General features: G+C 26.9%; 1 long non-coding RNA gene across 1 annotated transcript in view; it reads right to left on the reverse strand.

Moving 5' to 3' along the window:
- The window catches only part of LOC122512708, a 155,726-nt gene that overhangs the window by 41,038 nt on the left and 87,364 nt on the right, over window positions 1-27,324 (reverse strand). The gene's annotated exons all lie outside the window — the stretch shown is intronic.

Genomic DNA, 27,324 nt, shown 5'->3' on the forward strand with positions numbered 1-27,324 from the left:
CCCAACCCCCCCTCTCTTACTATAGAATGTGACTCGAGCGTAGCCGGTATGTTGACCGACATAAAAAAGTTAATTCATTTTCAACGTTTTTACCTCGATGTTAGAATATTACAATTCAGGGGTTCTCAATTTTTAATATCGCAACAATCTTTTTTAATTGAATTTTTTTCATTGCACTAAAAAATTGTAATTAAAATTGAAACTCTTGTTGTGTATTTAGTCACCACCAAAAAAAAAAAAATAAATAACGAACGAAGGAAGAAAAAAGATTTTAATTAGATTTTTTTCGAAACTTTTTAAATTAGAAAAAAAATGCTACTAAATGCAAAAAAAAATCCAAATTTTTTTTATTTAAGACATATTTTAATTAAAATTTAAATTTTTTGAAAAATCTGACATCAAATTCGTAATCAGCGACCTTAAAAACTTCTGAGAAACGAATTCAAAGCAAAGCTAATGAATTCTAAATTTTACGTTCGCCATATTGGATCCGCCATTTTGAATTTCAAAAATTATAAAGTTTTTACATTCTGGACGCCATATTGGATCCGCCATTTTGAATTTTGGGAAATAACATGAAATTTTGTGAAATGTCATGATATTTTGTAAAGTTTTCATTTAATTTAATGAAGAAGTCTCCCTAAAGTTTGAAAAATTATTTTATTTAACTTTTAACAAAAAAAAAATTCAATACAGTGATTTAACTCTTAAATATTTTGTTTAAAAAGTAATATTCCAAAAAAGTGCAATATGACCTCTTTTCGACAAAAATACATATTTACATCATATGTGATAAGTGCATCATGAAAAGTGTAAAATCGACTTTCATCTTTGCGTTCGATTTGTTTTCTCGAGATGAGAGAATGAAAAAAAGCCGCAGGATAATAGTTTACGAGAGGGGTAATCTTGCAATTTATATTTAAATAAGATCAGACCAAAAAACCACAAGGTAAATATGACGTTTGATCTCCACGTGTGCACATATCTGCTTTGTACAATACATGCAAATACGTGACTGAAGCCAATCGATTTACTCAAACTTGCAGTGAGAGAGAGCGAGAGAGACAGAGAGAGAGAGAGAGAAAGGAGATTTCAATCAGTTGCGGTTGAATCCACGATGGATAGTAATAATCGATATCGATCTTGATGTCTCACCATCGTGAGGAATCAATCGTTGATAACACCTGGTTCCCTCTAATCTGGCAATAATCTAACGAAACCCGACAATTCGCGCCACTTCGCTATATATATGCGAACGATTGGAATAGAAATTGTGTAGAAAATTATTCCCAGCAACAAAAAAGAAGCAATTATTTCATTTTTTTGCAAAAAAATAAGAATTTAATAAAATCAACAGTCGATAAGGTGGATAACTTCAAATGTCGATAATTGTCGATAATAATAAACGATTTCTGTCATTATTTTAACGAGAAACAGTTTCCAAATTCAATCTGTTAGAAAAAAGATACAAGATCGATTTTCGAATAAATAGTAAGCAGAACTGTCGATAAATGTCGGTAATTGTCGATAAAAGATTCCTGTAATGGTTGCTTCAACATTCTAATACTCTTTCTAGAAACGATGTTTATGATCGATTTCACAGTCTTATTATTATTAATGATGTAATTTTAACCATTCGTACTAATGTCCACTCAATTGTCAATAATGTCGGTAACTGTCGATAACAGATTCCTGTAATGATTTTTTCTTAAACTCAGGTAATTAATTTTGTTAAAAAGTATATTTAAGATCGACTTTACAATTTCGCATTGAGAATGGCTTAATTTTAAAGAACAGTACTAACACTCTCTCAATCAACTGTCGATAAATGTAGGTAATTGTCGATAACAGATTCCTGTAAAAAAAATTTTTATCCGTTCTATAAAGCGTCCTTCTAGAAAAGATGTTTAAAGTCCACTAAAGAAAGATACGATGCTAATTGTCTGGACTTAGACATTTATATTCGTACCCATTTAAAAAATCATCGATAAATGTCGGTAAAAGATCCTTGTAATCTTCTGGTAAATCCATAAAGAATTATTTTTTCTTTCTCTCTCTCTCTAGAAAAAAATTGAGATAGGGTTAAGAACAAGTCACATTCCACGTTGTCTAATATGATATTTCGCACTTGTACGCTTCTATGGAACTATCGACAAATGTCGATAACTGTCGGTAAATGATTCCTGTAATGTTCTTTATGGGTCAAGAAAAGAGTCTTTTTAGAAAAAGAATTAAGAGGTGTCTTTAAATAGCTACAGTAACAATGGTCTTTTAAAAAAAGACCTTTTAAAAAAGGTACACGTGCGCTCTGATAGAACTGTGAATAAATGTCGGTAATGGTAGATAACAGATTTCTGTAATGGTTGTTTACATTTGTTTACTGAACGATCTTTCTAGAAGCAGTAAATAAAATTAATTTACGAGTAATTCGTTTACAGTGATCGTCTAGAAATTAGCAATAGTGTGTCATCATGAAAGTCTCGATAAACGTCGGTAATAGTCGATAAGAGATTCCTGTAATTATTTTCCTACTCGTTCAGCAATCGTTTGTTCCAGAAAAAGCATTTACAGTCGACTCTTCTCTACTCTGTTGAAATTGAGCAAAATTTGAAAGTTCACATACGTGCCCTCTTACAGAAATAGCAATAAATGTCGGTAACTGTCGTTAAAAGATTCTTGTAATAATTTTTTCTGCTCGTACAATAAACATTCTTTCTAGAAAAAGTATTTAAAATCACTTCTAGTAAATTACGCTGATTACGGTCAAAATTTTAAAAATTCACACTCATGCCCCCTTACAGAAGTAGCAATAAATGTCGGTAATTGTAGATAACAGATTCCTGTAATATTGTTTATATCAACTCAGTACCCTATTATTTTAGAAACGGTCATTAAGAACAATTTAATGATGATTCGCTGTTTGTTTTAAAATTTTAAATTGGTGTGATCTCACAGACCGAATTATAAATGTCGGTAAAAAGGTGTTGTAATGATTTTTCACCTCATTCAACAAACATTCTTTCCAGAGAAAGTATTTTAAATTAATTCCAGCAAACTCTGTTGGTTATGGTCAAAATTTGAAAATGTACATTGGGGACCCCTTTCACACGTAGCAATAAGTGTCGGTAATTGTCGATAAAATATTCCTGTAATTGTTTTTTCTGCCTTCTCAATAAGCATTCTTTCTAGGAAAAGTATTTAAAATCGATTCTATTAAAAGCCGTTGATTATGGTCGAAATTCAAAAATGCGCACTTGTGTTCCCTATGAAGCTTAGCAAAAATGTCGGTAATTGTCGATAATAGATTCCTGTAATATGTTTCTTCTCTATCTAGCAAATATTCTTTATGGAAAATGTATTTAATATCGACTATTAAAATCCGTTGATATCGTTCTTCAAAGTAAGAACGCGTTTAATCTAACAGAAGCTGCGACAAATGTCGGTAGCTATCGATAATAGATTTCTGCAATGTCTCATTTTCCACGTTTAACAGAAAATTGTTTCTAGAACAAGTATTTAAAATCGATTCCATTAATCTCCGTTGATTACGGTCAATAATAAAAAATACAAACTTCAGTTCCTTTACAAACGTAGCAATAAATGTCGGTAATTGTCGATAATAGATTTCTGTAATATTTTTCTATTAATTTACTAACTGTATATTCTACAAACGGTAATTAAAATCGATTTAAAGATGATTTGCTGTCTATGCTAGAGTTTTAAAAAATCATTTTGGTGTGATATTACAGACAGAATGATAAATGTCGGTAAAAGTGTCTTGCAATGGTTTTTTCACCTCGTTCAACAAACATTCCTACTAAAGAAAGTATTTAAAATCGATTCCATTATATTCCGTTGATTAATGTCAAAATTTGAAAATGCACATTCGGGCCCCCTTTCAGACGCAGCAATAAGTGTCGTTAAATGTCGATGAAAGATTTCTGTAATGATTTTTCCACTCCGTTCAAGAAACCTTATTTCTATTGAGAGTATTTAAAATCGATTCCAATAAACTCTGTTGACTATGGTCGAAATTTAAAAATGCACATTGGGGCTCCCTTTTAGGCAGAGCAAAAAATTGTCAGTGATTGTCGATAATAGATTCCTGTAAAGGTTTTCTTTTTCCTTGGTATTCAAATCTTTAGTTTCGTAACAGTTTTTGTGAAAAAAATAGAAAAATCCCCTTTTAATGTTTTATTAATGTTTTCATTTGAAAAGTAATGGAAAGGTAAAAATAAATTTTTCTTTAGAAAACAAAAGACGATAGTTTTCAATTTACCAAACAAAAAGAAGAATGGAAAAAAATAAACATATATTATGGGATGAAATTTTGCCGACAAACAATTTTTCCATATTTCCCAGCTAACAATATGAGGAGGTTGAATTTCAATCCATATATGCAGATCTGAGATTCACACGCCGGCGGGTACGATTCGAGTGAGAAGTTATTATCACATATATTAGACAACTGACCGTGCTAGGTGGTTTTTGCAGAAAAGAGAACTTGGGAGGAGTTGTAACCCCATCTCCCTGATATCACTGGGAGTTTTAACCCCTTCTCTCTCTCTCTCTCTCTCTCTCTCTCTCTCTCTCTCTCTCTCTCTCTCTCTCTCTCTCTCTCTCTCTTTATCGTATACGAGATACAATATCGCTTCGGTTCGCCTCACTGCTCTCGTGGTTATGCTAAGAACCCTTTATTGTTTTATATTGTTTCCACCCATGCGCCTTTATTATACGGCCTGTGTGCCGCGATCGTCAAGAAATCGAAATAAAATTGCCGGAGATGTGAGATTTCAGTCCCGAACTAGAATATAGAACACAAGTTACGTTATTCAGAAAAAAAGTTTACCAAATTTTTGCGCTTGTGAGAGAGAAAATTGCATAGAATATAGGGAAAATTTATTCCCCTTTGTAGAAAAAATTAATTAAACTGAAAAAGACCATGAAAAAAATGTAAAAACTATTTTATTATTAATTTTAAATTTAATTTTAGGGACTTTTTGCTAAATTCTTTTTTTTGCTAATTTTTGTTCAAATAGTCGCGAAAAGTTCTAAAAGTCCATAATTTAGGCCCACACTGCGACGTAATTCATCAAGAACGAAGTGAGGGAGACGAAAAGAGAAAGGAAGGGAGGGAAACTAATTATCATATATTCTATTAAGCGGTCGTCAACGGCGACTTCGCTTGTGTGTCTCTAATGGAATTAACAAATCCCCATAAAGTTTTTAATCTATCTGCCGGAAGTGACGCCATCTGTCAACTGCACCTGTCGTGACATTTTCCTCTCCTCCACCTCCTCGCCCCATAGTCATATATATTAATATCAAACCTTTCCGAACGATTTGTCCAATTTCAATTTTCATACTGGACCTTTAAAAAAAGGACCCTTTGGTGTTTATATATTGATCTAAACGTCTCAAGCTTGAGAGCGAGAGTGGAAATTTTATTGAATGACTCTCGACAAATTTGCTGTAATAATTTCCGGAAATTTACTGACAAAAATATTTGGGAAAATTGCGGAAATATTCTAGAAAAATATTTCAGAAAAGTCCTGGTAATATTTTGGAGAATATTTCAGAAAAGTTCTGGAAATATTCAAGAGAATATTCTAGGGAATTTCCGAAAATATTCTTGGAGAAATATTAAGAAAAGTTTCGGAAGTATTCTGGAGAATATTTTGGGAGAAATATTCCCGGAAATTTTCAGAGACATTCACGTAAAATTCTCGAGAATTATTTTAGCGAATGTCTAGGGAGACTTTTAATAAAATTTCCAGGGGAATTTCTAGGAATTAATGGGGAAAATTAATCGAATGTTAGTTTATAAAATATCACTAGAAACTAAAGAAAATTTTAAAAGGTAATTTCTCGGGAGGAATTGCAGAGAATTTCTGGACATTATTGTAGAAAATTTCTGAGTGTTTCCACAAAAATTCCTAAAAATTATTGAACAAAATTTCTAGGGCGTATTTTAAGAAAATTACCAGCGAATATTCTGGGAAATTTTAGGAAATTTCTTCGGAGAGTTTATACAAAAATTCCCTAGAAATTCCAGAGAAATCTTATAGAGAATTTCGAGGGTGTATTTTATCAAAATTGCCAGACAAAATTCTGGGGAATTTCAAGGAATTTCTCCGGAGAGTTTTTAAAAAAATATCCCTAGAAATTCCAGGAAATTCATGTGGGGAAATTTTTGGGAATTATTCCATAAAATTTCTGGAAACTTCTAGGAAGTTTTTTCACTAAATTTCTAGTAAATTTTCAAAAAAAATCTCTGGAGTCAATTCAGAAAATTTCTGGTAATTACTGTATGAAATTTCTCGGGAGCATTTTAAGAAAATGACTAACAAAAATTATTCTAGAAAATTTCAGGAAGGTTTTCCAGAGAGTTTACACAAAAACTCTCCAGAAAGTCTAGAGAATTCTTGTAATGGATTTCTAGGAAGTATTTTATCAAAATTACCAGAAGAAATTCTGGGAAATTTCAAGGAATTTCTCCGGAGAGATTTTAAGAAAATTTCCTTAGAAATTCCAAAAAAATCTTGTAGGGAAATTATTGAGTATTATTCCACAAAATTTCTGAAAACTTTTCCAGGAAACTTCTGAAGAGTTTTTTCACTAATTTTCCCGAGAATTATTGGAGAAAATTACTAGGGATCCAGTTGACAAAATTACCCACGAAATTCATAGGGAATTATTAAAAAAAATTTTAGGAGGCTTTCCACAAATATTCCCGAAATTATTTCATAGAACTTTACGGAAGTCATTTCTCAAAATTATTCACAGAATTTCTAGAAAACTCTAGGTATTTCTTTTTAGAGAATTTTTCTGAAATCACTCCAAGAAATTACTGTGAATTATTCAAGGGAACTTCTAGGGTATGTTAAAAAAAAAATTCCTAAATTATAAGAGTAAAATTTCTTGGGAGTAATTCTACGAAATAATCCGGGAATTTCCCGTGATAATTTTCCCAAATTATTCTGAGAAATTTCTCGGTGGTCTTTCCACAAAATTTTCCAAGAATTATTTTAGGAAATTTCTCGGGAATCATTTCACAAAATAACCAGCAAAATTCTTTGGAAATTCTAAGAAATTTTTTTGGGGAAATTCTCTGGCGTTATTCGACAAAATTTCTAGTAATTATTGTAGAGAACTTCTAGGGAGTTTCTTTACAAAATTTTCTAGAAATTATTATAGGAAATTTCTCGGAAGTTATTTCTCAAAATTATAGGCGAAATTCCCTAGATTTTCTAGGGAATTTCAGCTATAAATTCTGGTTGAGTTTTTTTACATAAATTTTCCTAGCATTTTCTGAGAAATTTTTGAGTATTATTCTAGGGGTTTTCTTATGAGTCTATTCACAAAAATTACCAGGAATTATTGAGAGCAATTTTTCTAGTCTTTCCACAAAATTTCCCAGCGATTATTGTAGGAAATTTCTCGGAAGTCATTTCTCAAAATTATCGGCAAAATTCTCTGGAAAGTAGTTTTACTACTTATTATTATTTGAATTATTACTATTAATATTATTATTTTATTTTTACTATTATTATTATAATTAAGCAAACTATTATTATTACTATTAGTATCATTATTCATATTTTAATATCAATACTGAAATTTGAAGTAGAAAATTACCACTTGCGAGAAACTCAATGGCGCCCTCTGTCAATTATTTTTGACGCGGGCTTTTTTAAATCATACAATTTTTTTTTCTTTTTTCAATAAATTATTTTTACTTTCTTACTTATTAGTATTATAAATATTATTTTTTCTGGTACTTTTAGTATCATTATTATTATTAGAAGTATTAATTATTATTAATATTAATTATCAACAAATAGTTAATTAAATTCAATGAACATTAATTCATTTCAAGACATATTTTACTATTTTACTAAATATTTTTAAATATTTTAATATTTTTGAAAAAATAACAATTATAATAATATAATAATTATAATAAATAATTATAATAATATAATAATTATAATAAATAATTATAATTGAAAATAATAATTATCTGTTAATTATAATTTATGCATTCATTTTAAAAATTCTTTGTGGGTTTTATTTTCTACCTGGAAATAATAAGTTACATCGATTCTCGGTACCTATATTGTATTAAATGTACAGACGATGTCCTCTCTCTCTCTCTCTCTTTGTACAACCCATAGTCCATTACTAGACGCACGTTTTGCTAAATGAAATTTTTAACCATATTTTTTTTATTCTCCTCTTTTCTTCTTCTTCCTCTTCTCTTCTCGTCATATTTACTCATTAGTACCTTCGTCACTTTCTATCCATTCAAAAATCCATGTGAAACTTTGAACGACACTTCTTTTTAAAGTCGGTGCTTTAAGAACTTAAACGTTTTACCGATGTATCGCTTTGCGACGTCTTCGCTCCTTTTTGATTCGTTCCCCTTTAAGGAATTTCTCATTCTTCTTATCGTGAACAAACTTTACCACAAAGGGCTCTCAATTTCGATTCTTCAACTTTTTTTTTCTCTTTTTCTACAATTTTTTTTTTTTATTGTTGATATGCGCCTTTTTATTGGTTAAAATGATTTTAGTACTTCGAGAGATTTTCTTTTTAACTTTTCGGTAATTGATTTTTGAAAATATTTCCTTTTTTTCATTAACTGCTCTTTATTTGACGGTTTTTTTGTCATTGTCATGTCTTTATTGGTTAAAATGATTTTAGTACTTCGAGAGATTTTCTTTTTAACTTTTCGGTAATTGATTTTTGAAAATATTTCCTTTTTTTCATTAACTGCTCTTTATTTGACGGTTTTTTTGTTATTTTTTCTTTATTTGGCGGTTTTTTATTTTATTTTATGTTTTTTTTTGGTATTTTAAAGTTTTCTCTTTATTTTACGGTTTCTTATTTTATTTTACCAACTTTTGAGGGGTTTTCAATTTATTTTATGAATTTTTTCTCTTTTTTCCTTTTTTACTCTATTTTGCAGATTTTTGGGTTTTTCTTGACAATTTTTCTGTATTTTACCAGTTTTTCTTCATTTTACCGTTTTTTTTTTTTTGTTATTTTAGCGTATTTTTCAATTTTTTTTATTTTTCAAATTTATTTTACGAACTTTTTTTCGCTTTTTGTTATTTTACTATTTTTGTTATTTTTTTTTATTCATTTCATTGCCTTTTTATTTTTTTTTGACGATTTTTCTGTATTTAACATTTTATTTAAAATTATTTTACGAACTTGATTTTGATTACTTCTTTTTAATTTCAGGGCAGATGGACATAAATTATCATCTTTGGACATCATTAAATATATTTTTTGATGAAATTAACTGCGATGCTTGATTTCTATAATGGAGAATTTTATTATTATTATTATCATTTTTCGAGGTTTTTTTGGCTTCCTTCTAATTAGATGTCGTTGTTGACAAACCAACACCTGTTTGGTTAAGAGAGCTCGGTGAGAAAATAAAGATCCGATTAAAAGGGAAACGACTCTTTAAATGACTCGCTCGATCCTTATTTACGATCGGCACGACAGTCATCTGGCGAATGGGATGAATTTTTTAAATATCGTTTCAACATCTCTTCATTTTTAAAATTTGAAAGGCGAATGAAAGGCGAAATTAGCATCAAAACTCGAAATGAAAGACAAAATGAAAGTCAAATATCGAAAGAAAAGACAAAATGAACGTCAAAATGATTTTCAAAGGTCAAAATGAAAAACAAAATGAATGTCAAATATTGAATCAAAAGACCAAATGAAAATAAAGCGTTAAAGAAAAAGACAGAATGAAAGTCAAATATAAAAAAAAATCAAAATGAATATCAAAACTCAAAATAAATGACAAAATGAAAGTAAAAAGACAAAGTGAAAGACAGAATGAAAGTCAAATTTCGAAAGAAAAGACAAAATGAACGTCAAAATGATTTTCAAAAGTCAAAATAAAAGACAAAATGAATGTCAAAACTCAAAATAAAAGACAAAATGAAGGTAAAAAGTTAAGGTAAAAGGCAATGAAAGTCAAATATCGAAAGAAATAACAAAATGAAAGTTCGAAGTCAAGGTGAAAAACAAAATGAATGTCAAAAGTTAAAATGATAGTCAATATAAATGTCAAATATAGAATGAAATGACAAAATGAATATTAAAAGTCAAAGTGAAAGACAAAATAAAAATATAAATTGAAAGTGAAAGTAAAAATTAATGTCAAAAGTCAGAATGAAGAATAAAATGAAAGTGTAAATTCAAAATGAAAGACAAGTTTAAAGACAAATATCGAACGAAAAGTCAAAATGAAATTCAAATGTTAAAAAAGAAAAATAAATATCAAAAGTCAAAATGAAACACAAAATGTAATTCTTAACAAATTGAAAGACAAAAATCCAAATAAGAAAAATGTTAAGAAGAAAAACACAAAAAAAACTAAATACATTTAAAAAATAATAATATAATTCAAAATGAAAATAAAAAGTAAAACTGAAAGACAAAATTAGAATCAAATATCGAAAGAAAAGTCAAAATGAATGTCAAAACCCAAAATTAAAGTAAAAGTCAAAGTTAAAGACAAAATGAAAGTAAATTATCGAAAGAAAGATTGTCAATTGTCGAAATGAAAGAAAAAATTAATGTCAAATATCGAATGAAAAGTCAAAATGAAGGGTAAAATAAAAGTAAAAAGTGAAAGACAAAATGAACGACAAAATGATTGCCAAAAGTCACAATAAAAGACAGTATAAATGTCAAATATAAAAAAAAATTACAAAATGAATATAAAAATTCAAATTGAAAGACAAAATGAAATTAAAATATCAAAATAAAATACAAGTTCAAAGAGAAAATAAAAGTCAAATATTAAAAAAAAAAAGTGAATGTCAAAAATCAAAATGAAAGACATAATGAATGTCAAATATTGAAGGAAAATTCAAAATAAAAGACAAAATGAATGTCAAAAGTCAAAATGAAAGACAAATTAAATGTTAAATATGGAAAGAAAAGACAAAATGAATGTAAAAAGTGAAAGTAAAAGACAAAATGAATGTCAAAAATCAAAATGAAAGACATAATGAATGTTAAATATTGAAAGATAATAAAAAATATATAACAAAATGAATGTTAAAAGTCAAAATGAAAGACAAAATGAAAGTAAAAAGTCAAAGTGAATGACAAAATGAAAGTCAAATATCGAAAGAAAAGACAAAATGAAAGTTAGAAGACAAGGTGAAAGACAAAATGAATGTCAAATATCAAATGAAAAGACAAAATACATTACAAAATGAATGTCAAAAGTAAAAGTGAAAAACAAAATGAATGTCTCAAATATTGAATGAAAAAACCAAATGAAAATAAAGCGTTAAAGAAAAACATAAAATGAAAGTCAAATATCGAAAAAATAGTCAAAATGAATGTCAAAACTCATAATAAAGGCAAAATGAAAGTCAAATATCGAAAAAATAGTCAAAATGAATGTCAAAACTCAAAATAAAAGACAAAATGAAAGTATAAGTCGATGTGAAAGGCAAAATGGAAGTCAAAGATCTAAAGAAAAGACAAAATGAATGTAAAAAGTGAAAGTAAAAGACATTTTGTCTTTAAATTAAAAAAAGTACAAAATGAATGTCAAAAATCAAAATGAAAGACATAATGAATTTCAAATATTGATAGATAATACAAAATATACAACAAAATGATTGTAAAAGTCAAAATGAATAATAAAGTGAAAGTAAAAAGTCAAAGTGAATGACAAAATAAAAGTCAAATATCGAAAGAAAAGACAAAATGAAAGTTAGAAGACAAGGCGAAAGACAAAATGAATGTCAAATGTCGAAAAAATGAACGTAAAATAGAGAAAATGAAAATTGCATCAAAAATGAAAATAAAAGTCAAATCAAAAGTCAGAATGAAAATCAGAATAATAGTGAATATGAAATTAAAAGTGAAAATGAAAGAAAAAATTAACGTGAGAAGAAAAGCATCAAAGAAATAAAATTTTATATTTAAAAAAGATTTTTTTCTTTTAATAGACGTATAATAAAGAAATTGTATAGATTCCTTATCATTCGGAAATGTAAATATAAATATATATGTATAGACAAGGTACTTAGCAAGTAAATAGAATCGTTTTTGGGACACAATCATGAGAAAGATTTTGAGATTATTTAAAGTACATTTAATAGAGTAATTAATATTCATTGTTTCCTGGAGATAGGAATTATACTATATTTGCGTCAGGTTTTAATGTATGTATATCAAAAACAAAAGGCTTGAGGGTGGGGGGGAGAGGAGGGAAGGGGAAATATACCACGCGACCCCAGGCCAAGGAGACCGACAATCTCGCGCTATTACGATCGCGTAATGATTGTTATCTGCCAAGAGCATAAATGCAAACCATCAGTGGTTCTTCTTCTTCTTCTTACTCTTCCTCTACTTGTTTCCTTCCTTCTCCTTCTTTTCTTCCTCTTTTCATCTTTTCCGACATTATTTTTCCCAAAAACAAGTAAAAAAAGCAAAAATAAGCAATAATTTTTCTTTTATTTCATTTTTTTCTTCTTTTTTGCACCTTTTTATTATTTTTTCAAAAAAGTAAAAAAAGGCATAGAAAAAATAATCAGACATAGAAAATGAAAAAAGCAAAAAAAAATTAATAGAATTTAATTAATTTACTCTGAAAACGAAAAATTAAATTTTAAATTTTGAAAAAGCCCGCGTTAAAAATAGTTGCCAGAGGGCGCCATTGAGTTTCTCACAAGTGGTGATTCTCTACGTCAAATTTCAGCAGCGATATTAAAATATGAATAATAATAATAATTGTAGCGATAATAATAAGATTAATAATAATAATATTAATAATTATAGTAATAATAATAATAATAATAATAATAATAATAATAATAATAATAATAATAATAATAATAATAATAATAATAATAATAATAATAATAATAATAATAATAATAATAATAATAATAATAATAATAATAATAATAATAATAATAATAATAATATAAATTAACTAAATTAAAATAATTTTATAGGAACGAACGAATAAATTTAAAAAATTTAAACAACCTGGTGTCTATATAATAAATAATTATTAATATATAAATTAATTAATTAATAATTAATAACCATGAAAAAACGAGTACAATAAAATCTAAATCCCTCAAAAATAAAATTTTTTTCTTTCTGGCAAAATTTACAAAAAAGAAAAAAAATTCGTTCATAATTTGTCAACAATAAAAAACAATTTTTTAAAGTCTATTTATATTTATTTAACAATTAATATTTTTTTTAATAAAAATTTAAAAAATTAAATTTTTAAATTAATTAATTAATAATTAATAACCATGAAAAAACGAGTACAATAAAATCTAAATCCCTCAAAAATAAAATTTTTTTCTTTCTGGCAAAATTTACAAAAAAGAAAAAAAATTCGTTCATAATTTGTCAACAATAAAAAACAATTTTTAAAGTCTATTTATATTTATTTAACAATTAATATTTTTTTTAATAATAATAAGTCATAAAAAAGTATTATTTGAATATAAAAAAGAAATAAATTTTAATATTTCTGTGAAAATATAAAATAAGAAATTACAAAGAATAAATTATAATAATTGTAAATAATAAAAGACATACCAAAGAACTAAAAATAGATGAAATAAAATTCCAAAAAGGGAATATAGTATTATATATAATTAAAGGAATGGTATATAGTAAAAATTCCAATACACTGTAAAGTAAATTTAATTTCCTTTGTCGAGCGTTTGTTAATGATCAAAGGCATCGCAATTCCTTTAGTTAAGGATGTGGAGTTAAACAATAAATAACAAAATTAAAGAGAGCTACTAATTAACGAAGATAAGAGAAAATGAGTGGCGTCGAGGTTTAAATTAATGTTCCTTTGCCAACAGAGCGAGAGAGAATGAGAGAGAGAGAGAGAGAGAAAAAGAGAGAGAGAAAGAGAGAGAGAGAGATTCGTAAAAAGGAGAATAAAAGACCGCTAGTGGAAGAAAGAAAGAAAAGAAAAAAAGAAGGGTCTTGAAGGGGCTGTATAAAAAGCGTCGTACTTCGTTCCCCATTAAAATGTCTCCGCAGGCGTTTAATCACCCAATTAAGAGAATTTTCACGTATGTTAATTAGTCGAAACACATGCAAAATGTCGTGTCTCGTGGCACATATAAGCCTTCATGTGAAAGAAATTTAACAAAAATGAAGAAAAAAAAATTTTTATATATGTTATAAGAAAATTAGGTTTAAATTGATTTTCCACTATATTGGATGTGATAATTGTAACGAACAAGAAAAAAAAAGAAAAGCTAAAAAAAGAAGCAAAGAAAAAATAATAAGGCAAAGAAAAGAAACAAAGATAAACAAAAAAGGAATGAAAAAAAGAAAAACCAAAAAGCAAAGAAAAATAAGAAAAGATAGATAAAAAGAAAAATAAAAAAGCAAAGAAATTTCTTTGTCTTAAAAGAAAAAATTTCTTCTTTTCTTTAAAAAGAAAAAGCACCGAAAGAAAATAAATAAATAGATAAAAAACAAAGAAGAAACAAAAAATAAGAAGAGAACCACAAAAAATCAAAGAAAAAACAAAAAAAAGAGAAAAATAATAAAGAAAAGAAAATAAAGAACAAAGAAAAGCAATAAAACAAGGAAGAAACATGGAAAAAACAAAAAAAAAATTTTTAATGTACAGAAAAACAAAAAAAACAAAGATAAAGAAAAAGACAAAAAAGGCAATAAAAAAAGAAGAAACAGTGAAGAAAATAATAAGCAAAGAAAAATAACAAAATATAAAAAGAAAAAATAAAGAAAAAAATATTAAAAGCAGAGAAAAAAAAATAAATAAATAAAAACTATAATTCAAAGAAAAGAAGGAAAGAAAAAACAAAAAAAAGAAAACCACAAAACAGATAAAAACCTCAAAGAAAAACAAAAAGCAAAGAAAAATAATAAAGTAGAGAAAAAACCTTAGAAAAGCTAACTATGAAAAATGCAAAAAAAAAAAAAAATAAAAAAAAAGTAAAAGAAGCAAAGAAAAAACAATAAGGTGAAGAAAGAAAACAAAGATAAACAAAAAATAGAAAGAAAAAAACAGAAAAACAAAAAAAAACAAAGAAAAAGCAGAGAAAAAACAACAAAAAATCAAAGAAAAATAATAAAGAAAAGAAAACAAATAACAAAGAAAAACAATAAAATAAAGAAGAAACATGGAACAAAACAAAAAAATTTTAAAAGTACAGAAAAAACAAAAAAAACCAAAGATAAAGAAAAAGACAAAAAAGCAATAAAAAAACAAGAAACAGTGAAGAAAACAAAAAAAACAAAGAAAAATAACAAAATATAAAAACAAAAAATAAAGAAAATAATAAAAAAAGCAGAGAAAAAAGCAAAAAATAAATAAAAACTATAATTCAAAGAATAGAAGCAATGAAAAAAACAAAAAAGAAGAAAACTACAAAAAGCATAAAAACTCAAAGATATACAAAAAACAAAGAAAAATAATAAAACAAAGAAAAAAACTTGAAAAAACAAAGAAAAAAATTTAAAAAAGAAAAGAAAAACAACAAATCAAAGAAAAAATAAAAGAAGCAAAGGAAAAACGATAAAATAAAAAAGAAGAAAAAAAACAGTGGTAAATCAAAAAACAAAGAACAAACAAAAAATAAAACAGAAAATAAAGTAAAAAAGCGAATACAAAGAATAGGGCAAACAAAAGAAGCAAAGAAAAAACAAAAAAGAAGAAAACCACAAAAAAGGATATAAAGCTCTAAGAAAAACAAAAAACAAAGAAAAATAACAAAGCAAAGAAAAAACCTAGGAAAAAACAAAAAATGCAAAAATAAAGAAAAAATTAAAAAAATAAACGAAGCAAAGAAGAAAAAATAAGGCGATGAAAAGAAACAAAGATAGACAAGAAATGGAAAGAAAAAAACAGAAAAACCAAAAAAGCAAAGAAGAAACAATAAACAAGAAGAAATCCACAAAAAATCGAAAAAAACAAAATAAAGAACAACAATAAAGAAAAAAAACAAAGAACAAAGAAAAACAATAAAACAAAGAAGAAACATCGAAAAAAACAAAGAAAAAAATTTTTAAAGTACAGAAAAAACAAAAAATGCAAAAAAAGACCAAAGAGAAAGAAAAAGACAATAAAGCAATAAAAAACAAAAAACAAAGAAAAATAATAAAGCAAAGAAAAAACGTTAGAAAAAACAAGGGAAAAAATTTTAAAAAGAAAAGAAAAACAACAAATCAAAGAAAAAATAAAAGAAGCAAAGAAAAAACGATAAAATAAAAAAGAAGAAAAAAAACAGTGGTAAATCAAAAAACAAAGAACAAACAAAAAAAATAATGTAAAAAAGCGAATACAAAGAATAGAACAAACAAAAGAAGCAAAGAAAAAAACAAAAAAGAAGAAAACCACAGAAAAGCATAAAAAGCTCAAACAAAACAAAAAGCAAAGAAAAATAACAAAGCAAAGAAAAACATTGGAAAAAACAAAAAATAAAAAATGCAAAGAAAAAGAAAAAATAAAAAAAATAAACGAAACAAAGAAGAAACAATAAGGCGAAGAAAAGAAACAAAGATAGACAAGAAATGGAAAGAAAAAAACAGAAATACCGAGAAAGCAAAGAAGAAACCAAAAAAAAAAAAGAAGAAACAATAAACAAGAAAAAATCCACAAAAAATCGAAAAAAACCAAAAAAAAGAAAAACAATAAAGAAAAGAAAACAAAGAAAAACAATAAAACAAAGAAGCATGGAAGAAAACAAAGAAAAAATTTTAAAAGTACAGAAAAAACAAAAAATGCAAAAAAAGACCAAAGAGAATGAAAAAGACAAAAAAGCAAATAAAAAACAAAAAACAAAGAAAAATAACGAAATATAAAAACAAAAAATAAAGAAAAGCAGAGAAAAAAGGAAATAATAAATAAAACCAATAGTTAAAAAAAAGAAGCAATGGAAAAAACAAAAAAGAAGAAAACCACAAAAAAGCATAAAAAACTCAAAGATAAACAAAAAATAAAGAAAAATAATAAAGCAAGAAAAACCAAAGGAAAAAATTAAATAAGCAAAGAAAAAACAAAAATTTAAATAAGAAATAAAAGAAATAAAGAAAAAACAAACAAAAAACAAATAAGAAGAATATAATAAAGAAAAAAAACAAGCAAAGAAAAATAATACAGCAAAGAAAATACTTTGGAAGAAACAAAGAAAAACAAAAGAAATAAAGAAGAAGACAATCAAGCAATCGTAAATCAAAAAACAAAGAACTGATTTTTATTATATATTAACTGCAATGACCAACTTAAAAAAAATATTTGAAAAAAAAATTTTTTTTTTTTGAAAAAAGTAAAAAAATTCATCCACGAGGAAGCAAAAATATCAAAAAGTTACATTTTAAATTCTTTTTGGAATTCTGATAGTAGGAATAATTTTTAAATTCTTCAATTGTTCTTGAAAACAGATATTTTTTTTTAAATTCCAAGAAATAGAAATTAAAAATTAAAATTTGTAAATTCTTGGCAGAATTCTAATTAGAATCGTAATTCCAACTCTAATTGAAAATTCAATTTGAATTTCTTTAGAATTCTTTCAGATTTCCGAAGATTCTAGAATTCTTGAAATATTCTTGAAAATGCTAAGTAAAAAAAATGTCAACAAATGAAAATAAAAAAACTACAATTAAGATTCTTTTCGTAATTCTTATAGAATTCCGGAAATATTATAAATATATAATAAATATTATTTTTTAATATTATCTACAATTTTATAAATAATAATAATTTATTATATTATTTATAACTTAATAAATCTAATTAAATTAAAGGTTCATAATGTAATACAATACTGTTGTTTGATATACTTTTAAATTTGATTAAAATTTCCAAATTAGGAATTTCTGTTAAATATACTCAGTCGTTATAGCAACAATTTTTGTCAACAAAGAATGAAAATTACTTAGCTATTAAATAAATTAACTTAAACCATCTCACGCACTTAGGAAATAAAAAAAATCGTTTCTTAAAATATTGAATCAATAAATAATCAACTGGAAATAAATATTCTCAATTCTTGTTTTGATACTCAACAGTCATTTTTTGTCAGTCGTACTAAGTGGTTGTCGAAAATGAAGTTTAGTGGAATACATGTTGTTATTTGTATTTTTTGGAAGGAAATTCTTGCAAAACGTCCAACTGGTCTTGAAAAATCTGGAAGAACAGATTACTTTGATGGTTTAATAAATTATTTGAAAAATGAATCTAAACATTATCGAGTTTTGTTTATTCTTGACTATCAATCCGAAAATACAGATCCAATGCTGAATTCGCTAATGAAAGAAGTCAATAAAAATTTTCCATGTTCCAGCATTACTTATAATGAAATTTTGCCTTGCGATGAAAGGTATAGTACATTTATTAAAAAATTATCTAGTTAATTAAAGTTTTTGATAATATGATAAAATGCTTAATATGCTAAAAGTTTGCAAAACTTTTATTTATATAAATAGTGGAAAATTTATTAAATCAAATTCTTGAGAGAGCAAACAATTTTTTTTTTATCAAATTTCCACTATATCTGAGAAAAATTATATTTTATTTTTCAAAAAGGTATCGTGATGTGAATTGCAAAAGTCCAACTTTATTTGTTTTTCAAGTAAACAATCATAAGACAATGAATTTAGTTCAATCTGATCTTATGAGGGTAGCTACGAGAAGTTCTTTCATACCACCAAGATGTTTGATTATGAATTCATTTAGTTCATCTCATGAGTATATAGAAACAACTATGGATATGCTTCGGCGTTGGCTTTATTTTGACGTTAAAATTATGACGTATGACAAAAATCATCAAGTGACGCCATTTTTGACTCATATAAGTCCAGTTAAAGACAAATTTAGATCTCAGGATATAACACTCGAAACTCAATGGTTTCCGGATAATGTAAACGATCTAAAGGGTAAAAAATGGAAGCTTATTTATACATCTTTTAGGGAGGAAGATGATAATGAGCAAAAACAGTGGATGGAAAAAAGAACAGTAGAAATTTTTTCTCGAGCAATGAATGCTGAAGTTACATTAAACAACACTTTTCCCTTTATACCACATTTGTCGAGCTACTTGCAATATACCAACATGCCTATTGCGCCTGATAATCTTGTACGAATTCAAAAAATTGGTGCCATTAAAGCTGTAATTCCAAGGACGGAAAATATTTCAAGTCAAATGGTTTTTTCACCACAACTTTTACAGATGATATTGTGCTCCGTTGGCATGATTATTATCATTCGATTGATATCCTTCTTTTTGAAATTTAACAAGAAAAGTTGGGGGACTTTAAATATCAGTCAAATTATAATGGGTCTGCCTGCAAATCATGAACCAAATAAATCGATAGAAAGAATTGTTTTTGGATCTCTATTAATTACATGTATTGTTTACACCGGTTTTATCTATTCGGTAATTTTGGACATTGGTCTACAGCCGGTGGTTGAAATTTCAACTTTACAAGAATTAGCTGATTCGTCTTTAATACCGCGAATAAATCATGATACTTTTAGTCAATTAAAAGAAAGTACAATACCTCACATTAACAAACTATTAGCTAAACGTGACTTTGACAAAGACATGTTCTCTCCGTTGAGGCATAGGGGCTGTTTAGAGTTCTTGTCAAGATATAAAAATATATGCTGCATTCTTCCTGATGCTGAAAATTATGTTAATGGATATTTATCAAAAGGAGAAGAGTTGAATGTTAAAATATTGTCAGAAATTGTTGGCTATCATGTTTCCATGTGGAAAGCGACTGAAAATTTACCATTCTTAGATTTTTACAATAAAATAATTCAAAGAGCCACGGAATTTGGATTGTTTGATAAAGTTCATTCGGTAAATAACGTATTGCCAGAAAAAATTTCACCTCCAGAAGAGATTAAACGAGAGAAAATGTTTTTTATAATAACTCATGTGTTGGGCATTGGATATTGTATTTCAATAATCAGCTTTTTATTTGAATTATTTTCAAGAAATTTTAGTAACCGATTGTTTAACTTGTATGCGAGATTTAGACAAGAAATTTGAAGAACTTGTAAATTTCTGTGTTTTTCTTAGAATTTTCCCTAAGAATTCAATTATTTAAAGTAAAATTTTCATAATATCTATTATATTTCGAAAAAATTAATTATTTTAAAACAATGTTTATAAAATTCTTATTAAAAATTCAATTATTTTCAAAAATAACAAAATTTTTCACAGAAATTCAATTCTTTTTAAATATTTTAATAAAATTTTTCGCAATAATTCAATGATTTTCATAAATAATAAAATTTTTCTCAGGAATTCAATTATTTTTGAAAATTAATTAAAATTCTTCGCAGGGATTCAATTATTTTCGCATAAATAATCAAATTTTGTCGCAGGATTTCAATTATTTTTAATACAATAATTATACTGGAATTGCTCAAAAAAATGTAAATTATTCTTAAAAATTTAATTTCAATTTCTCGAAAAAATCAATTATTAAAAAATTTTTTTTAAATTCTTCGGAATAATTTGAGTTGAGTTGTGCACGCGTTTGTAAAGGTTTAAGAGTTTTTGGCAAAATTAAAAAATTAAATTTAAAAGACATACTCATCCTTGCTGTACTCTTAAATTTATGTAAAAAATATCCAAACATGTAATTCAGCTGAATATTATTTATACATAAGTCGTTGCAGCAACGATTATTTTAAAAAAATGTAAACTATTTGTCTACTAAATAAATAAACTTGAACGCTCTATTAAAGTATTCCTTATCCTCCTTCTAAAATAAATAAGTTGTTAATTTCTTCCTCAATATAAAATATATAACATTTGCTTTATTTTTTATTCTAGAATAATTATTTTAAAGTATTAAGATCAAATTTCAAAAAATACAAAATTTAAATTATTTGTTAAAAATAAAAATATTGATTAATTTTATAAAAATTGCTAAAACATATACCAGGAATATAATTTTGGACGATAATAATTAATAAAAATTTTAATAAGGAAGAAAGTTATTTTAAAAAATACAAAAATCAATTTTTCTCAAAAATTAAAACCATTGTTAAAAAAATTTTTATTATTAGATATTTTTGAAAATCCTTCTGTCTGATTTTAAATATTTGTGACCTTTATATATATACAAAATTTTATCAAAAGACAAAAAGCAATGGTAAATCAAAAAACAAAGAAGGAACCTATAAAGGCCAAGAAAAAACAAAGTAAAAAAGCAAATAAAGATAATAAGGCAAAGAAAAGAATCAAAGAGAAAAACAAAAAAGAAGAAAACCTCAAAAAAAGGAAAAAAAAGCGCAAAAGAAAAACAAAGAACAAAAAATAAAATAAAAAAATAATAAAAATAAATAATAATAATAATAATAATAATTTATTTTTAATAAATAATAATAAAAATATAGCAAAGAAAAGACAAGAAAAGCAAAGAAAAACCCTTGGTAACAACAATAAAGGAAAATAACAAAGAAACAACTTTAATAAGCAAACAAAAAACAAATAAAACAATAATTTAAAAAAAACAAAGAAAAAAAAGAAAAACAACAAAAAGATAAGAAAAAACAAAAACCAAAGTAAAAATGCAAATAAAAACAATAAAATAATAAAGCAAAGAAAATAAAGAACAAAGAAAAATAATAAATCAAAGAAAAAATTAAAACTCAAAGAAATAACAAAAAAATAAAGAAGAAGACAAAAAAGAAATGAAAAATAAAAAAAAACAAAGAAGAAAACAAAAAAAGAGCAAAGAAAAGACAAAAAAATCAAAGGAAAGGAAATGGTAAAAAGATTAGTTCGAAAAAAGGTTTTTAATAAAAGGAAAACAAAAGACGAGAAAAAAAATCGTTTTATGCCACATGTGTTTAAGCATGCGGTTGCACTATATCCATCGACCTGTCTTTACGGCTTGCTGCCAGCTTCTAAGGAATTTCCGCCTGATGAATTTACCACAAGGTTTACTCAAAAAAAGTAGAAAAAAAATTTCTGGAATATTTAAAACCTCAAAGTAAGTCTAATTTAGTTTTTTTTTTCATATTCAACGATCTATATAATGAAATATCAGATCTTATTAATTTCGAGAATTTAAAGTCAAACCGAAAATATCTCAACAATATTAATTGAAATTGACTGATGTAAATGGGTATAGAGAAAATGTTTTTTAAATAATAAAGTCAAGTGTCAAAAAAAGACAAAATGAAGAAACAAAATGTAACTTGTAAAGAAAGAGAAATTAAAAGTCAAAAGTCAAAATGAAAGATTAAATAAATGCCAATAGTTAAAATGAAAGACAGAATGAAACTCTTTAGAAAAGACAAAATGAAAGGTGAAAGTAAAGTTAAATTTCGAATAGAAAGACAAAATGAATGTTAAAAGTGAAAATGAAAGACAGAATGAAACTCTTTAGAAAAGACAAAATGAAAGGTGAAAGTAAAGTAAAATTTCGAATAGAAAGACAAAATGAATGTTAAAAGTGAAAATGAAAGTCAATAGTGAAAATGAAAGACAAAATAAATGTTAAGTAAAGAAAGAAAAGACATAATGAATGTGAAAAGTGAAAGTAAAAGACAAAATGAAAGTCAAAAGTCAAAATGAAAGACAAAATGAAGCTCGTAATTAAATCACGAATTTAAAGTCAAAAGATGAAATAAAAGACAAAAAAACCAAAAGTAAAGTTAAATGTTGAAAAGAAAGAGAAAATGAAAGTCAGATATTGAAAAAAGATAAAATGAAGGGCAAAATGAATGTTGTAAGTCAAAGTGATTGAAAGAATGAAACTTGTAAAGAAAGAAAAATTGAAAGTCAAAAATCGAAATAAAAGTCAAAGTGAAAGTCAGAATGAAGGTCAAAATAAAATTTAGAATTAAGCCTGAAAGTCAAAATGAAAAACAAAATGAAATTTAGAATGAAAGTTAAAATAAAAATCAAAGCGAAAGACAGATTGAAATTTAAAAAAATTAAAACTAGACTCAAAAGTCAAAATGAAAGACAAAATGAATGTTAAAATAAAAGTCAAAGTGAGATGAAAGAAAAAGGAAAGATCAAATGAAAGACAAAATAAAATTCAAAATTAAAACCAAAAGTAAAAATAAATGATAAAATGAAAGACAGAATGAGACTCAAAAGGAAATTTAAAATATAAGTCAAAGTGTAAATCAGAATGAAAGTCAATTTGAAATTCAGAATTAAACCCAAAAGTAAAAATAAAAGTCAAAATGAAAGACAGAATGAAATTGTAAATTAAACCCAAAAGTAAAAATAAAAGACAAAATGAAAGACAGAATGAGAGTCAAAGTGAAAGTCAGAATGAAAGTCAAAATGAAATTCAGAATTAAACCCAATAGTAAAAATAAAAGACAAAATGAAAAACAAAATGAAAGTCAAAATAAAGGTCAAAGTGAAAGCCAGATTAAAAAAAAGTCAAAATTAGATTCCAAAGTCAAAATGAAAGACAAAAATAAAATTTAAAATAAATTTCGAAGTGAAAGCCACATTGAAATTTTAAAAAAAATTCTAAATTAGACTCAAAAGTCAAAATGATAGACAAAATGAAAGATAAAATAAAAGTCAAAGTGAAATGAAAGAAAAAAAGGAAGATCAAAAGGAAAAAGAAAATGAAATTCAAAATTTAACCCAAAAGTAAAAATAAAAGACAAAATGAAAGACAGAATGAGAGTCAAAAGGAAATTAAAAATAAAAGTCAACGTGTAAATCAGAATGAAAGTCAAAATGAAATTCAGAATTAAACCCAAAAGTAAAAATAAAAGACAAAATGAAAAACAAAATGAAAGACAGAATGAGAGTCAAAAGGAAATTAAAAATAAAAGTCAACGTGTAAATCAGAATGAAAGTCAAAATGAAATTCAGAATTAAACCCAAAAGTAAAAATAAAAGACAAAATGAAAAACAAAATGAAAGTCAGAATGAAAGTCAAATTGAAATTCAGAATTAAACCCAAAAGTCAAAATAAAAGACAAAATAAAAGACAGAATGAAATTGAAAATTAAACCCAAAAGTAAAAATAAAAGACAAAATGAAAGACAGAATGAAAGTCAAAAGGAAATTCAAAATAAAAGTCAAAGTGGAAATCAGAATGAAAGGCAAACTGAAATTCATTATTAAACCCAAAAGTAAAAATAAAAGACAAAATGAAAGTCGAAAAAGAAAAATTAATGACGGAAAGTTAAATTTAAAATAAAAGTGACATTCATAAGGAATGAAAATAAAAACAAAATGAGATATAAAGAAACATTTAGAACATCATTTTTCTTCGTGAAAGGAATGGAATGTAACGACAATTGTCGATGGCCGAGTGGCAAATAAAAACATAATGATACGGTTAATATTGACAAAGATGGGAAGAGAAGGAGAAAAAGTATAGTAATAAAGAGGTAATAAGAGGTGCAAGAAGATGGTCGACTATCTATTCAATTATCACCTTGACACGGTCGCGTGCATACAGGTAAGTATGTTATGTACGTTAATCCCTTTTCACGACTTCCGGCCATTCTCGGGTGTGAGCGACGTGTCCTGTGACGTCAGCGACCGGGCACACCAACTTCACGGTTGCCCGCACTCTCCAAAGCTCTCGTCACTGCCCTCCCACAATTTAATGTCGCCAAAAAAAAAATTATATACTTTTTAGGTAAATTGCAATTAGTCGCGTGTTTAGCTCTGTTTTCTTGGCTTAAAGGGCAAGACGCTAAGCTCGCAGCAAGTTTACAGGGTAATGTAGATAAACTTGCAAGCTTCCTGCAAGCTTCGGGTCAATATTGTGAAACTTGTAAGCTTCCGGCAAGCTTTGGTTTAATATTGCGATATTTGCAAGCCTCCTGCAAGCTTCGGAGCAATATTGTGAAACTTGCAAGCTTCCTGGAAGCTTTAGTGCAAGAATAACGAAACTGGCAAGTTTCGTTATTTTTTCACTAAAGCTTGCAGGAAGCTTGCAAGTGGAAAGCTACGAGTCAATATTGTGAAAGTTGCAAGCTCCTGGCAAACTTCAAGTAAAAAATAACGAATCTTGCAAACTTCCTGCAAGCTTCGGGGCAATATTGTAAAACTTGCAAGCTTACTGCAAGGTTCATTTAAAAAATAACGAAATTTGCAAGATTTCTGCAATCTTCAGTGCAAAAGTAACGAAACTTGCAAGCTTCCGGCAAGCTTTGGAGCAATATTGTTAAACTTGAAAGCTTGCGGCAAGCTTTAGTTTAATATTGTAAAACTTTCAAGCTTCTGGCAAGCTTCGGGGAATTATAATGATACCTGCAAGCTTTGGGAAAATATTGAGAAACTTGCAAGCTTTTGGCATGCTTCGGGGAAATATTGTGAAACTTGCAAGCTTTCTGCAAGCTTCAGTAAAAAATAACGAAAATTGCAAGCTTCCGGCAAGCTTTGGTTTAATATTGTAAAACTGGCAAGCTTCGGGTCAATATTGTGAAAGTTGCAAGCTTCCTGCAAGCTTGCGTTAAAAAATAACGAAATTTGCAAGCTTCCGGCAAGCTTCGGAAAATTATTATGATACCTGCAAGCTTCGGGAAAATATTGTGAAACTTGCAAGCTTCCGGCAAGCTTCGGGGCAATATAATGAAACTTGCAAGCTTGCGCCGAGCCTAACTCTCAAGATACATTTAATTACTCCTTTATAATTAACTTAATTAAAATAATTTATCCCTGATTAACATAACTAAATTAACTTTCTGCAGTTTATTAAATTAATTGCAACTAATAAGAAACAAATAAGTATTTTTTCAAAAGAAAAATTAAAATATAATTAATTAGAAATTATTTTTTCAACATGATAATTAAATTAATTGTGAGCAACTGAGTAAAATGAGGCCAATTTTTCCATCTTCTTCTTTTTCTTCTACTTTTTCTTTTTCTTCTTTTTCTTCGTATTTTTTCTTCCTCATTTTTTTTGAACGATATTTATAATATGAAACTGTATTAATTATACCTGGTAATGAATGGAGGTTAAGTTTGGTCTCGTGGAACGTTCAGTGGAAAATAATAGTGTTACGGGGCATTGTTTCTCCGCCTCTCTTCAGTATTACATACCTTGAAGCTTCATTTTCATAAACATGCGTCGTAAATAATTCCCTCTGGACTCATACACAGAGGTATATAAATATGTGTTTATATATACGTATATATATAAGAATAAGATCCCTCGCACTGATTCGGGAAATGATCCGTTCTGTTTTTAAGAAACACTTCCTGGAACGTCTCGCGTCGACTTCACGTGCTACCTGCAATTTAGTCTCGACAATCGACGAAAACCGCCCCCTCCGTTACTTATCGTACGATCGCTGAAGAAAAAAAATTATCTTTTACCCGTCATCATGCAAATTGTTTCGTCATTAAATCGCTTGTAGACGATTTTTTTTTGCATATTTGCTGTAGTTTTTTTTAATTTTAATTTTAGTATAGTTTTAGTCGGGATATTAAGTAGCTTAAAATGTAATATTATCCCACTCAGCATTATTTTTTTGGGTAAAGATAAAAAAACGTTTTTTTTTGAGTCTTTACCCCCACTTTTCTCAAAATTATGACGTGCAAGGCAATTTTCGAAGCCGGGATCGTTATCAGAGACCAAAAATACATTGAAAACCACTACCATGTCAAAAATAAGAATAAAAAATTTTTTTTGGGTTTTTACCCCCACTTTTCTCAAAATTCTGACGTGCGAGGCGATTTTAAGACCTGGGATCGTGTTCAGAGGCCAAAAATACATTGAAAACCACACCCATGTTAAAAATACGAAAGAAGATTTTTTTTCGCGGTTTTTACCCCCACTTTTCTCAAAATTATGACGTGCAAGGCGATTTTTAGACTTAGGATCGTGTTCAGAGGCCAAAAATACATTGTGAAACACTCCCATGTCAAAAATTAATGAAAATTGATTTTTTTGGATTTTTACCCCCACTTTTTTCAAAATGCTGACGTGCTAAGCAATTTTGGGACCCGGGATTGTTTTTAGAGGACAAAAGTACATTAAAAACCACTTCCATGTCAAAAATAAGAAAAAAAAGTTTTTTTGGGCCTTTACCCCCACTTTTTTCAAAATGCTGACGTGTTAGGTATAATGTTGGGACTCGGGATTATATTTAGAAGCTACAAACACATTAAAAACCACTCCCATGTCAAAAATAAGAAAAAAAATTGACTTTTTGGGGATTTTACCCCCACTTTTTTCAAAATGTTGACGTGTTAGACAATTTTTGGACCCAGGATTGTATTTAGAGGCGAAAAATACATCAAAATTCACTCCCTTGTCAATGATAAGAAAAAAAAATTTGTTTTTGGTTTTTAC

The sequence above is a fragment of the Leptopilina heterotoma genome, unplaced genomic scaffold (genome assembly GCF_015476425.1).
Source record: "Leptopilina heterotoma isolate Lh14 unplaced genomic scaffold, ASM1547642v1 Lhet_123, whole genome shotgun sequence".
NCBI lineage: Eukaryota > Metazoa > Arthropoda > Insecta > Hymenoptera > Figitidae > Leptopilina > Leptopilina heterotoma.